General features: G+C 42.7%; 1 protein-coding gene across 3 annotated transcripts in view; it reads right to left on the bottom strand.

The window, feature by feature from the left end:
- Positions 1–11620, bottom strand: part of ntn2 (netrin 2) — a 39818-nt gene extending 28198 nt beyond the window's left edge. Inside the window, exon 1 of one of the 3 annotated variants that reach the window (XM_061027574.1) lies at positions 11431–11620. The gene's annotated coding sequence lies outside the window, so the exon portion shown is untranslated. Of the gene's footprint in view, positions 1–8767; positions 9103–9276; positions 9386–11430 lie in introns of those variants that run through there. The other 2 variants (XM_061027575.1, XM_061027572.1) reach the window with 2 other exon arrangements.
- Between the last annotated feature and the right edge of the window lie 2926 nt (positions 11621–14546).

A 14546-nucleotide genomic window follows, 5' to 3' on the forward strand; every position in this document is an offset into this window, starting at 1 on the left:
TGGTAAATAGGACCACTCGTGTGTGTTCAAGTGCTTAAACCTGGCCATTTGGTCTCTCCTTAAGTAAGGATTGTATGCTAAAGGAAAATAGGTTGAGGGAATTACACAGAGCAGGAAACCAATGAAGAAATATGGCCGATGTGGGAGTACAACTGCAACTTATGTCAATCTGATAAATAGCAAGTAAACTACACCAAATTCACTTCTTTTGAGTCCATTTCCAACAACACTTGGAATAAAGAGACATTTGTATACCCTGAAATATAGAGGTCGAAGACACCACTTTAAGAAATGTGAAGACCTTATTAAATACCCTGCTTTTGCAATTTCCATCATAAAATAAATTGCAGAGAACAGGCTGGCTCATGACTGGAGGTAGGGTGGACCTTGCCAGGACAGATAGGGACATTGATCATGTGTCTGAGGACAATGAGGTTAAAGTGTGCACACAGGCAGGAGTTCATCAGCCAAGGCACTCCATCAAAAGGCTGGACCTGGTAAAGCTGGCAGGCCTGACACCCACTGGGGAGGGCATGGACAGGCGACTGATAGAATTAGCAACTCATTAGCATCCAGGATAAGCTTCCATCAGCAGCATGTTTAACCGAGAAAAAAGACAGCAGGGAGGCTTTGAGAGAAACCAAGTGGTAAGGAAGAGAGGGGCTGGAAATTGAAAGGTGAGGGAACATGAAAAAAAGATGGAAAGAGGGGATTACTGTGAGTTGATTGGCAAAGTTAGAAAAGTTATAACAAATGAAAACCAAGCTGAAAAATATGTGATATGCTGTAAAGAATAGAAATGAGGATGAACAGGCACAGGGAACGTTGATTTACAGTATAAGAAGGGGAAAGGGGCATGTGAGGGGGAGAGGAACAGAGAGGGGCTCGACAGTGATAAAGCAGAAATGACTTGAGGGAGAACGAGCGAGGACAGATATGAATGGAAGCAGTGGGAGAGAGAGGGAAAGTGACAGAGATGGAAAGAGGGAGTGGAAGGAAGGACATTATAAATGAGAGGGATGGAGGGAGAAACAGAGGGGAGACAGATTAAGGTGGAGGACTGCATTGGTCTGTGTCTGGACTCTGGCTGACTAAATATGGTGCGGTCCGTGTGCTACCGGGCCTGCTGGTAGATTTTTCCAGGGTCTGGTGCTGTCAGGCGAGTCTGTCAGATGAGCCTTTAGCTTAAACAGAGAGAGAACAGTGACACGACTTTTTAATTCTACTCTGTGCCCTCTGAAATTGATGCTAGCCTTGGAGCAACTGTGAACAGTTCTATGAAAAAGCCCTGAAAAGATGGATCTTGTAAATAGCTGTTCTTTATTAAATACCTGTGACTTATTCCTTATTGCTATGAAAACTACAAAATGCGAGCCAGTTCCACATAATCCTTTTGGATCAGTAATCATTGCCAGGATGTCAGCGCTATGATGTAGCTGGCTGACCTTTAAAAATATTACAATCTGTTTAAGCGAGAAAGTCCTCTGCCTTCAGCACTGACACTGTGCTTAACAAGCCACAAGTTCTCCTGGGTGGAGGAAGACATTGTCTTTCATTAAATGTGGTTGAAGTAGCAACAGCTGCAGGCCCATGTCTGAGTCTCATGGGAAGAAGACAATGAACAATACACTGAAATTCTGCTTTCTGAAGTTTCATATAAAGCATACAGATAGAGTTGTGTCCGTGGTACTTGCTGCACTATTGTTATTATTTTCACAGAGTGCAGATCCAAAGTTGAACCTGACCCCCCAGCACAAACACCTACCACCATCTGGTGTGTTAGAAGACAAACGGCTCCTGTGGCAGCAAAGCCATTTCCAAGTGAATTGCTGCTTGTAGTGCAGAGACAAATACTAACTGCATAGCCGATTCATCACAGCAACATTCCTCCTTGGATTAATGGCAAGGAAAATGTACTTGTGCTGTCGTGCAACAATCCCCGGTGGCCTTGCTACTGCAGTGTTAAATTGTCCATTAGTGTTATGGGCACAGTAAGAATAAAATGATGAGGCTTTCAGAGTGGGAGCACCCTGTATAAAAAGTTGGGATTACTCGGGCCAATCGGAAAGGATTTAATGATTTGAATAAAACAGTGACAGTCCAATTAGAGAAGGTGGATGATGGAGGTCAATAGAAATTAAATGAAAAAGAAAGATAAGCAACAGAGGGAAAGACAAAGAGAGAAAGAAAGAGAAGGAGACAGAAACAGGAAGACAACAGGGTGGTCTTGGTTTCAGCAACGTTTTTTCAGCTTCTCCCTGTCACCGGGAGATCATCCCATGTTGAGTTGTCTCTCTTTCAAGCGTGGGCGCCTCTGTCAGAGTTCACAGATTAGGAAAACAGAAGTTGCTGAGAGGCTTTATTTGGTTTTGGTGCAGAGGAGGGCGCGGTGGGAGGTGGAGATAGTAGAGGGACAGCTGAGCCACTTTGTGGGAGCCTTTCACGCTGCTCTAGAGAGCTGGCGCTGTGGCCCCTCTAAGATTGGGAGTGAATGGAGGTCTACTGGGTTACTGCTCTGGGATGACAGCAAGCTGAGGCCCAAATGGGTGTCCTGCTGTCCCTGCAGCCTGCTGTACTGTAATCCCTGGTGGGGTTATTAGTGGCTGCCCAGAAGCGTAGAGGACTTTTTAATTGGCTAACAACAGGGCCACCTCCACTCTCATTATCATTATGGAGAGATGAAGTGTGTGAATATAAAAGAACACCGTAAGCAGCAACAAAGTCACAGATCCTCCTGTACACAGATTGCAGAGTTTGAGAAAGTGAAATAAACCGATATGACATGTTTGTCAAATACATGACTTTAAAATGTAAAACAACAAATCTATGTTTTGTAAAAACTGAATTTCAATAGACTGAATCAACTGATTATGTAATTGCCTCTTTGGAATTAATAACCTTACAATCTTTCACATATTTATTGAATAGATTAACAAACATGTCCAGATGAATCAACATGACTGACAGGCCTCAGGTAACAGGGGTCACATTGGTGAATTCTACTTGATGATAGCCGTCTCCGCACTGGTGATGACGATCCTGCTGTTTATGCAAGCGTGCATGTGAGGGTGTGTGTTTGTGTGAGGGTGTGTGTTTGTGTGTGAGGGGGTGTAGGCTTCTCTTCAGTTTCTTGCTGGCATTCATTAGGGATTGAGAAGGAGGGGAGGGGAAGCAGGGAGGGCCGAGGGCAGGAGGGGGTCAACTCTCACAGCTGAGAGCGTCATTAGTAATGGGGATCACTGACACATTTTTAAAGCTTGCCTATGTCTGCTCAGAGGCTTCCTTTGAGTCAGAAAGGTTGTGTCCATAAAGTTTCCATGGTTTCAAATTTTTTTAAATCGAAGTACAGCAAAACTGTACACATTCACCTGTGCATAAATACAAGAACAAACTGCTGCACCTGAACTAGTTACTAGGTTACTAATGGTAGAATCTGACGTGCAGGCTTCAGTTGTTTGTAAGGTGAAACAAATAGTAAATGGACTTGAGCTTATATAGCGCTTTTCTAGTCTTCTGACGACTCAAAGTGCTTTTACACTGCATGTCACACCCACCCATTCACACACTGATGGTAGTGGCTGGTCTGTGAAATGACCATCAGAAGTAACTAATCCCATTCATACACCACCACTGAAGCAGAGGGAGCAATTCAGGGTTAAGTGTCTTGCCCAAGGACACATCAGACATGTTGATCAGCTGGGGATTGAACCCTCAACCTTCCTAACCCTAACCCTCAACCTTCCGGTTGAGAGGCGACAACTCTACCAACTGAGCCACAGCCGCAAGAGCCTCAAAAGTGTAACATAAAACACATTTGTGAATTAATCACTACCTTTCCATCTTTGCATCTGGCAGAAAGAGACACTGGCGGGAGAAAGACAGAACGCCCAGTGGAGGAATGCAGCAGCTTCTGTTGCCCAGCCCACACGGCTGGCCCTGAGTCCTACAGCAGTTCTTTAAATCAACAGAACCTGATCCAGAACCGACCAGGAGGAGAGAAGACAGACAGCGCGAGGTGGAATATGAGGTCAGGCCGGTTCTCACAGATTCACAGGCAGGAAGTTGTGCTAAGCTACTTGCACTCCATGTTAATGCACTTGTAGACAAAAGCAAGAGAGAAATGCTGATGGGACAAATTGTGGGGTGTTTTTCTGTTAATGAAGTCTTCTGTGAGGTCAGTGTGTTTGGTGAGAAAATGAGAAGGCGTAGGGAGGGGAAAGGACATGAGCAGGCAGAAAGTTAAGGGCAAAAGTGACTCACTTAGACTCAGGGTTAAACAGGGTTCATCTGCGAGGGGCAAAAGACACAAACATAAAGATTCGAAGAAGAAGTGATTTGTTTGAACTTATTTAGCTAAAATGCAATAAAGTTTGAAGAGAAGTTTAGAGATGAGATTTCTTCAAAAAATTATGAAACAGCAATGGTTCAATAATAATTCTGTAAAAGATAATCTTGAAACAAAAGAAGCCCCCAAGAATATTTTCCATTTGAAAGTCATTTTAGGATAAAGGGATTGTTTTGTGGTGTCACTGAAAATAACAAGAAGCAGCTACTTAGTAAAAGCTCCTAAAAGCTTGGTCCACAGTAACTTACCCACAAATTAACTGTAGAAGGAGGGAGGATAAAGTCGTGCTCTGTCTGAGATTTTTTACTGACATAGAGATGGACTTAAGAGGGAAGGGATTAGAGTTCAACAATTTATAGCTTCCTATGTCAAACTGTGATCTGCTTTCAAATACAAGAATGATTCCCCTACATGTGCTGTCAAGATGAGCCTGAGAAAAAGGGAAGACACCCCGACCCTGGGATGGGTGAGCGTATTCCCTCTCGAAGTCTGTCACTGGATGATGACCATGCAGCAGCATTAGACAGACGATAAAGACAAAGATAAAAAGCTGAGGTTAAGGTTGCCAAAGTGGACTGCAGGCTTCTTGATTGAACATTTCCCATGGACTCCAGCGTAACCCTGATGCATGCCTAGCAGCTGTGTGGTTGGACAGCAGTGGTCAGGGAGAGGCAGGTGAGGCGTACCTGGATGTGAGAGGAAGTAGCTCGTTTGGAGAGATGGAAGGATTTAAGGAGAGGTGAGGTGAGCACTCTTTTAAAACCCTTTGAAGGCTGGCTGTGGTAGGCAGAGTTGCGGTTTTCCCAACAACAACAAAAAAGCCCCCCTAACAGGAAAACTGTCACTTTTTTTTCCATTGCACAAGAGCAACCTCTACCCCACAGCCGAAAGCAACGACCCACTTTGAACTCAGAGGGAAAAAAAACACAAATCATTTTATTAAGTGCTTTGAATACTCGCAGGTTCTGTACACTATACTTAAAAACACACACGTTGTTGATGGACAAACATTCTGCTCTCTGGAAGAGGAACAGTTTAATCACACATGAATGTAAAGGATGCCAAAGATTCTGAGTCATCAGACAACTCCCTTTTCTCCCTATCTCTTACCAATTCTCCCTCCACCATAATGTGTGCCTAAAGATCAACAGTCTCAGAGTTAAACAGAGAAGAAACCTTCATGTCTTAAATGTTGTTTAAACAACTTCAAAAGAGTCCAAGTTAAGGACTAATTAGGATTGGATGGTGACGTCTGTCAATCACTGGCCACATGGCCCTCGACCATCTTAACATCTTGATTGAAAGAACCCTTCCTGACTGCCGTCTACCATCTTTGTTGTGTTTATACGTACATCAGATTTCATCACAACCGGAGAGAGAGCTCAATTCAGTTATACAGTCCCTGCACATACGAGCTGCTGGTCTGCTAACAGGACTGTCAGCTGCAGAGTTAATCACAATAGACTTTTTTAACGTTGTGAAAGCCTCAAACTGTCAGGTTGTATCGTCATTTAGCTGATTTCACTGACAGCTATCACAGGGAGCAGCAGAGCAATCATCAGATCTAAAGTAAAGCTTCTCAGGGTGAAGCACTTCTCAACCATCTTCACGGCTAAATATGTCATTTAGAGAGTCAGTTAGCAAAGTTTACACTCCACTTCTGCACTGCTCTGTGCACAAAGACGCAGCTAAACAAAACCATGTCCTTCCATTCATTTCATATTAAAATGTGAGAATGTAGCTAAAATGAATGAAAGGAGAACTCAACAACATATCCCATCGTGTCCTTTTGGGTGCTGCATCCAAAAAGCCTCAGTCTAGTGTAAAGAAAAATCTGTGACTTTGGTTTAAATAAGTTATTTATAAAAAAGTTATTATAAAAAGTTATTTTTTTGGGGTGCTGGTGGCGCAGTGGTTAGTGCGCGCCCCATGTATGGACGCTGTCGTCTGAAGCAGGCGGCCCGGGCTCACATCCCACCTGTGGCCTCTTTCCCGCATGTCGTTCCCCACTCTCTCTCTCCCTGATTTCCGACTCTATCCTCTGTCCTATCTCTCCATTAAAGGTATAAAAAGCCCAAAAATAAATCTTGTATAAAACTGTAGGAAACAAAACTTTGTGATTTAGTTCAAAAAGAATACTTTGGGAAGGTTTAGGGAACTTCATGGACTCTGACACATTTATAATTCTTACATATTGATATAACTGACGTGTTGATGATTGTATTACTTTGCTCATATGATCTTTAACCTTGAACAGAACTGAACGAGCCGATAATACATCAACTCATTGTCTGTCTATTGATAACTGATCACAGATACTGTAGATAGTAAATGGATGATTTTGGTTACAATTTTGTCTGATAACCCCCGAGTTCAACATGAATATGACGGATGTCTCCTTTTTGTATTGAAGAAATAAAAGCATAGCGATAGGTATTCATTGGGCATGGACACATACGTGGACCTCACACACACACACACACACACACACACACACACACACACACACACACACACACACACACACACACACACATATCCCTTTGCATCTGGAGGAAATGTGTGGCTGACACATGCGAGCCTGGCAGGGTGCAGGGAGTGGCAGGATGAAGCATGTGAGCCCTTGGATGAGCTTCCCACAGTGAGAGACATCTTGGGTGTCATGCTGATGAATGACAGGTATTTTAACAGGAAAGGTAAGCACACACACAAAAAGAAAACACACGGGTGGGTAAGTGAGTGGTCAGACAGCACTTTGTCTTCACTCTCTGCTCTGAAGTGAGGAGAGGGGATTTCATCTTCTGGTGTAAACTGATCAAAGAGAGGGCGAACCCCCAGAAAGGGAAAAAAACAATTTATTTTAAATAATTACATTTATAACAATTCATAAAATAGGAAGTCATTTTAGGTGTGAAGTTAGGTGCAAGAGCCCAATGTTACAGCTTTGACAAACAGCTGTAATATGAAAGGCGATTAGTCGGTTCTCTGACTTCAGGGTTGAGCTTCTTTTTCTTTTCTTTTTTAAATCTACTTAACATCATTTGTTCAAAATAACAAAGGATTAAGAAATGATAACAAAAGATTGACCCAAAGAGGGAATGGATGGTTACACCCAGTAAAAACAGAAAACTTTACGTATTCAGATTGACAAAGCCAGGAGATGTGAGGAATGCTGTTTAAAGCAGAAGAAGAACATTCTTCCACAGCTTTCTCCATCTCAATCCTTTTCTGCTTTTCACTACAAGTGAGCACACTCTCCAGAGAATGACTACAATCTGCACTATGTTGCTTTGGATTAGCTTCCACATCATGTGCCTTCAGCCCCTGGCTGTACCTCCCTCACTCTGTTATTGATGGAAGCGGGGTGTGATGCAATTAAATAATGGTGATTAATTTGCAAAAACAGGGAAACTGTGTCCCCGCTCCAGATGAACACCACCACACTTCAGCAGATTCCTTTAACTCAAACGTGTCTTCAGTTCACTCTCCTTAGATTCTCTCTGACCTCAGTGAACACAGAGGATTCAGAGGCCTTCTTCATGGACTGTTTCCAGTCATTGGTGGTGAGAGTGAGAAGTAGGTCAAGTAGCTGACACTGTTTCAGGGTGCGATAGGGGCATACTTTAAGTCTATTGGAGCAGTTAAGATAAGCAACCTGTATGGGACTCTTACTTTCACTTCCAGGCTTGTTGCTGCTTGTGAGCAGGGAGAGGATGAGCTGAAAGAGGGAGGAGCTCGTCTTATTGTTTCCTGTCACACCTTAGCTACAATGAGCAACAGTGTCACATTAAGCTTCTCACTTTAATCCTCAATAACGCACAGACGTAACGTGGAGAGGACTGACAGTGTTCTCATTATTCCTCTAAAGAATCCATTAACATCAAACTTCAGAGATGAAACAAATATTTAGTTTTACACTCGTATTCTTCAATGCGCACGTGGTGGCAGGGCACAGGAAAAGGAAAATATTAGAAGTGACAAACGCATTGGGAGACTTGGCGAGTTCAGTGGCGAGGAAGACGGGAACCGAGCAGCGCGCTGCTTGCTTTGGCATCCGCACTTGGCTCTGGCTCTCAAGTCGCGTTTAAAAGCTCACTTGCTTCATAGCTCACCTCTTGTACCCTGTATTAAATCCTCAGTGCGGGTTGTTTTTCTCTCTCCTTTAGCCAGTTGTAAACCGAGGAGGGTGACACCTGCCTGTGGTGTCCGCCTCTCTGATCCCCCCTGACATCGCGACCACAGCCTATAATCAAGTAATGACAGTCATTGTCTTGATTTAAAACAAATGGCAGGTAATGAACACCTCCTGAGTCACTCGCTCTTTTAAGAGAAGTGGTGCGTAAAATGGAAATCTGCCATCCACTCAAAAAACACTGAATTAAAAACTCAACGGCCACAGTGGTCCACAAGTTTCAAACTTACCCCGTGTTAAATCGCGATTGTTGCGTCTGCGAATCTGATAGGACGACCCCTGACATCCACACAAATCAGCTTTTAGATTCTCTTCAGTCAGAAATTGTCCTTTAAAAACGCCGAAAAGTGTCTCGTGTCTAGCACTCGTCTCGTTGAGATGTTTAAGGGAATGAAAAACGCTTTGAGACAAAAGTGAGGCAACACCAAGAGGAGATGGACTCCTGCACCCATCCGCGCCCGCAGCTCACACCAACTGAGAACCGTCCAGTACATCCAAAGGTTGTAAAGCGTGCCCCGGGTAGGCTACTCCCCATTAAAATCAAACCCAGATTTTCCCAACCGTGAATGCGCGAGAGGGAAAGAGAGACAGAGCTAGAGCGAGAGGGAGGGAGAGAGAGAGATTCTATCCAAAAGCTCTCTGTGCCATTTGTCAACTTGAGCTCATATTTTAATGTCATTTGGTGATGCGCAAAGTGAAGTTGCTCAGCCAAAAAGCGCAAAGGAAAATAAATACTTACGCAAACTACCACTTGGTTCAAGGCATTTCCCCTCAAACAACACAACTGGTTTCACTTTTACAACAAATACCTCCGCCGCTTTACGGACTGATTCTCACTGTGCTGCCTGCTCTAAATGCCCCATGGCTCGCTGTGTTCACAGGCAGCCATATGGAGGTCGTAATGAGAACACAACGTTGAACCTGTTGGAACAGAGTAGAGCTGGCGGGGCTCCGGGGCCGCAGAAACAAGAGGCAGATGCTGAATCTTATAACTTATTAATCCTAATAATAGTCCGGCACATGTTGGATTTATTAGCGTGTGCCTGTGCGTCAACTAAGGCTGCAGAAATAATGGATTTAGATGTTTTCATGAATATGTAATGATAACACTAATATGAAACTATATAAATCATAGTTATGATTCAGGGTTTTGCATTCTGTCCGTGTTTGTGGGTGTGTGGATGGATGGAGAGGATCGTTTTGTGACAGAAAACGTGGCCCTGCGCCCCCTGCCATGACACAAATATATTAACCCATTAACTACATTCATATGGCTATACCCCTTTATGTTCTGTGTCGTGGTAAATGTTTGTAATGTTGTATAGATGCCGGGGGTTGTGTGCGTAAAGGCGCACCGGAGAGGGCAGTGCTCTCACTGCCACGGAGAATTTTGAATAAAAAACTGTTATATATAAACAACTTTATTCACACTTCCATTAATATTGACATTCATCAACACAAAGTAGTTTGAAAAATAACAAGGGATTTAACTTTATTGAGGCTCTAATTGTTTTAGTTTTGGAAAAAGTCTTGATCGAGCACATCTAAGCCCCAGAAGTATAAATGTTGTAAATGCTCATAAACACATGTTCTATATGTTAAACAAGAGCAGCAGAACCGAGAGGACGGCCTCAATCCGCTTTACAATATCCCTTCATTTATAGGTGCCCGCGCCGTGCTGCTTCGTGTTATTGCAGGTGCAGCCTAACTTCCGGTCCGCTGGCTCATAATACAAGCATCACGGCCGATCAAACTCCGAGTACCTCTGTAAGCTGATCAACATTCCTCCTGTATTTACTGTACCATCCGCTGGGGTGAACAGCCCGGCCCAGCCCGGCTCGGCTCGGCCCGGGATCGAGCTGCGCTTTGGTCCTTTTATTCCAGTAATTCGTATCAAACAAAGACCGTTTAAATCGTGTTCAAACCCGTGGATCATTTTTAAATAATTAGCTTTAACCTCATTCCTGCTCGTGTTTGAGAGCACACCTGCAGCCAGTCAGCGGAGCACTGGGGCACAAACAATGAATACGATAGTGCCAATTAATTGCTTTAAACACCAGAGGGAAAAGTGGTGCCAGCTTCATCAAACATGGGCTAAATTCATTAAATTAATCAATTAAATTAAACTCGAGCCAGGGTAAATGACGAGTTATTGTTCAGTGTATAGAGGATTAACTCGAGGAACACTGACACATTTTCTCCTCAAATACTTTTAACACATCTACCTGCCATTAGCCTCTTTTTCTCTTTATTACTCATTTTTTTGTCTCTTCTACAATTACTTTAATCTTTTAATTATCTGAATGGTAATCTCTCTCTTCTGTGTTAAAGATTTTCTCAGGTTAATCAGACCATAAAATAATGTGTTCCTAGGATTAACATGAATCTAAATTAGTTTTATAACTGATCATTTGTTCTTGTAATTTCTCCCTCTGGAAAAGGCTCTTTGGACACACTTTTATTGTTAACTTTCCTGTGTTCTCTATTCAAATGCTCGTGTTTACACAGAGACGTTTGAGAAAGAAGAACAATTATAACAATAACAGCAGGCATTCAGTATTTTGATCCAACGATTTTTTTTCTTGAATGCAATGCACAGAAGAGTCTTAAGTTCAGTGTAGGCCTAACACGACAGGAAACTTAGTTATTGTTCAGTCAGCCATGCGTTTATGAAACACGTACAGTATTGAATCGTTTTAACACAGAGACAATATCGTCCATGTTCACGCACTTTGGCACAAAGGGGCCAATTTGCATTTGTGTGAAATAAAGGAACCCCGCAAGCCAGCCACTGATCTATGTCGATTATCTCTCCAATTACCACTGGGAGAGACTGGACTGCGTTAAAGACAGGATGAAAGAAAGCAGCACCAACAACCGGCAACACACTCACTTGCTGTCAGATGGGATTCAGGCGGGGAGCTCTCCTCGGTCCTTTAGAGTTGTTGCACTTGGATAAGTCTGCTGATTTTGTCTGCATAACAAGCCTCTGTGGTCCCTGTGTTGAAAGCCCGGGGCTCCCGGCGCTGGGTTCCCTGCGGCGGACACCCTGGAGAAAATGTCAGACTACGGCTTTTTTCCTCGCTTCATTATTTTGGCACTCCTGCTGGTGGGCGCCCTTGCAGTTCAGTGCATTGAGGGGATGCTTACCTTGTCTGGAGGGAAACCCCCCGCCTGGTTTTCAGTGGAGGAATGGCGCCCTCTTGTGGCTGAGTACTTGAAAAACCTCGATTTCCCCACAAATAGACCTAACGTTTTCATCCTCTTTTTTGTCCTCATAATACTAGAGGTAGTATCAGAAGTAATTAATGACCCCCTGTCCCATGTAGAGGTCTGTTTGAGTCCTGAGAGGCAGAGATGTTTTAAACAGTACAAAAGCTGACATAACTTCACCTTGTTATGTACACATTTCAATTCATTTTACCCTAACGTCATTAAACAGGCCTGTCTCTTTTGGTTGCTTTAAAAAACACACTAAACAACTGAAGTATTCGCTTGTTTCTATATTATACAGGCCTTCATTTGAATGTTAAAATATGATTTAATGTTAAAAGTGTTAGATCAGCTGTGTGATGAATCCTTCTGTAAATTTTTTTTTAATCAAGGCTGACCAAACTTGTACTGAGCAGACTTACAAACATTACCTTAGTGTTGTCCAACCACTGCAGCATGTCACCACTACAATATGTGTTACCGAGCAATGTCCATTTGGAGAGGATTGAACAACTAAAGACATGCCCGATAATGATGAGTTTTCATATTTGCAGGAAATCTACAATATTGCAGAGTGGAGTAAGTTAGTCATTTTTTTTGTGTTTCTTTTTTTTGTGGTTTCCTGATCTTAACTTTGCCTTGTTTAACATGTTCTCTCTGGATGAATTGTTTGATTGCTTTAATTTGTGAAGCACTTTGTAAAGTGCTATATAAATACATTTTGACTTACTTATAGAGGGGAGCACAGAGAATAAGTGACTGCTGGGGGCAGGCTGTGGCTCAGTTGGTAGGATCGGTCGTATCTTAACCAGAAGGTCAGGTTCGATCCCCGGCTCCTGAAGCCACATGTCCTGCTGCTTCGTCTGCGGAGTGTGAATGTTACTTCTGATGGACACTTCTGATGCAGCCTCTGCCAGCAGTGTGTGAGTGGTTAGCGCTATACAAGCTCAAATCCTTTTACCCTCACTGCTCCACATCTCTAAACTGAGCTGGATGCAGATTCTATAAAAATGGTGGCAGAAACACAGATCTGTCTTCATTGGCAGAGCAGTTTTAGGTTCCTGTGAATCAGAAACACAAAGAACCTTTCCCTGTCATCTTTGAAAGCTCAGACACAGCTGTAGAAGAATCCTTTGCTAAAGACAACAGAGCAGCTGTCTGCTCTACTATACAACTCAACATGGTGTATAGTTGGAGAACATTGTATTATGAAATGAAAATTAAATCAACATTAAACCGTGATTATTGGGACTGTGGCGCAGCTAGATTTTCTTGACCAGATAGGCCAAACTGGTTTTATGTGGACACCTACCTGCACTGATTATATTTATCTTACATAAGAACAGTTAAGCATCTAAAATATATTACATTTCTGCATACAAATTAAATGACTTTGAAAAGTAACTCAACAGAGTGGCAACAAATACATTTTCTGAGCTTAATTTTTAAGGGCTCAGAAAGAAGTTGTATTTCTAAAATATCAATTGGAAGTACTGACAAAAGGAAAATGTAAAGAAAGCTACTAGCAGCCTCTAACACAACCCAAATATCTTTGATTTTCAACACAAGTCCTGCCTCTGACAAGGCAAATAGCCAATTGGAATGGCCACCTTCAGATTCTTCCCCCTGTAATTGGACAAACAAAGAACTAACAATGTTGTCACAAGAGTTGGTCGAACTAATATCACCTAAAATGCTATTTTATTAGCGAAAAGTCAACTTGTTTTGCTTCTTCTTCTCTGCTCCAATCAGGACAGCAGCTCACACAGCATAGTGTTTCCACTATGACTTTTGCTACCACAGACCAGTACATTTTTGTATTAGTGAAGAAGAACTGTCTGTAGAGTTGGCTTCAATGTTAGGGGGTTTCTGTCTTTCCATGTAGGTCTACTGCTGTTAAATAATGACTTGACTTTTGGAATGTACTGGAAATGAATTGATATTTGGTATATTTATTTGATACACAAGTTCTGGTATTGGCATCAGTGTTGGGAATGAAGAAACTTTATTTATGATGGCACTTTACAATAAGCTACTAATTCAGTACTGAGTAACAACCCAGTATGATGCCTCACTTTCGTTCTCTATGAAGTAATCATTAGTTAGTTCCTCATTCGTTCCTCAGTAACTCTGTACAGTTTGTGAACCTTATTGTAAGTGTTACTGAAACCTCTAGTGCTAACTCATCAATATTGCCTCACTTTTTTTAAGTTTCAAAGTATTGGATCAGATTGTAAATGTTCATGTTATTTTGCTTTTAGAAGGCCTGATTAGCTACTTTGATCAGCAATGTCATGAGCCAACAAAAAAGTCAAGATCAGACTATAAGTATTTCCCTCCCTCAAACATATATCAGACATTTCTCTTACTGTAAGAGTGATCGTGCTTGAGCGCTACCTTTACCTTGCTGCTGAGATGAGGGCAGGGGCACAGTGAAACCCAACCGACTGATAATTAGTGAGCTGTAGGCGACAGCTCCGTAGAGGATGGATGTGTGATTGTAGCAGTGTGTTTAGGTGGAAGGCAATAGCAGGGTTTGGGGGAAAAGGAGGTCAAAGCACAGAGGGCACTTCAAACGACATTGAGGTCTTGTGTAAAAATAAACAGCTTGAGCCCCTCTTAGCACAGTCGCCTGGTCAAAACGACGGCCTCTTGGGGAACCCCGCCTGTTTACTTTCCCTCTGCCGACTCATCTTGAGCGAGGATGGTATGCTGGCGTTATTGTATACATCCTCTCACACACTCACTCGCTCAGGCCTCAGCTGCCACTCCACTTCAAAGACTCTGCGCTGGAGT

The sequence above is a fragment of the Labrus mixtus genome, chromosome 21, assembly GCF_963584025.1.
Source record: "Labrus mixtus chromosome 21, fLabMix1.1, whole genome shotgun sequence".
NCBI lineage: Eukaryota > Metazoa > Chordata > Actinopteri > Labriformes > Labridae > Labrus > Labrus mixtus.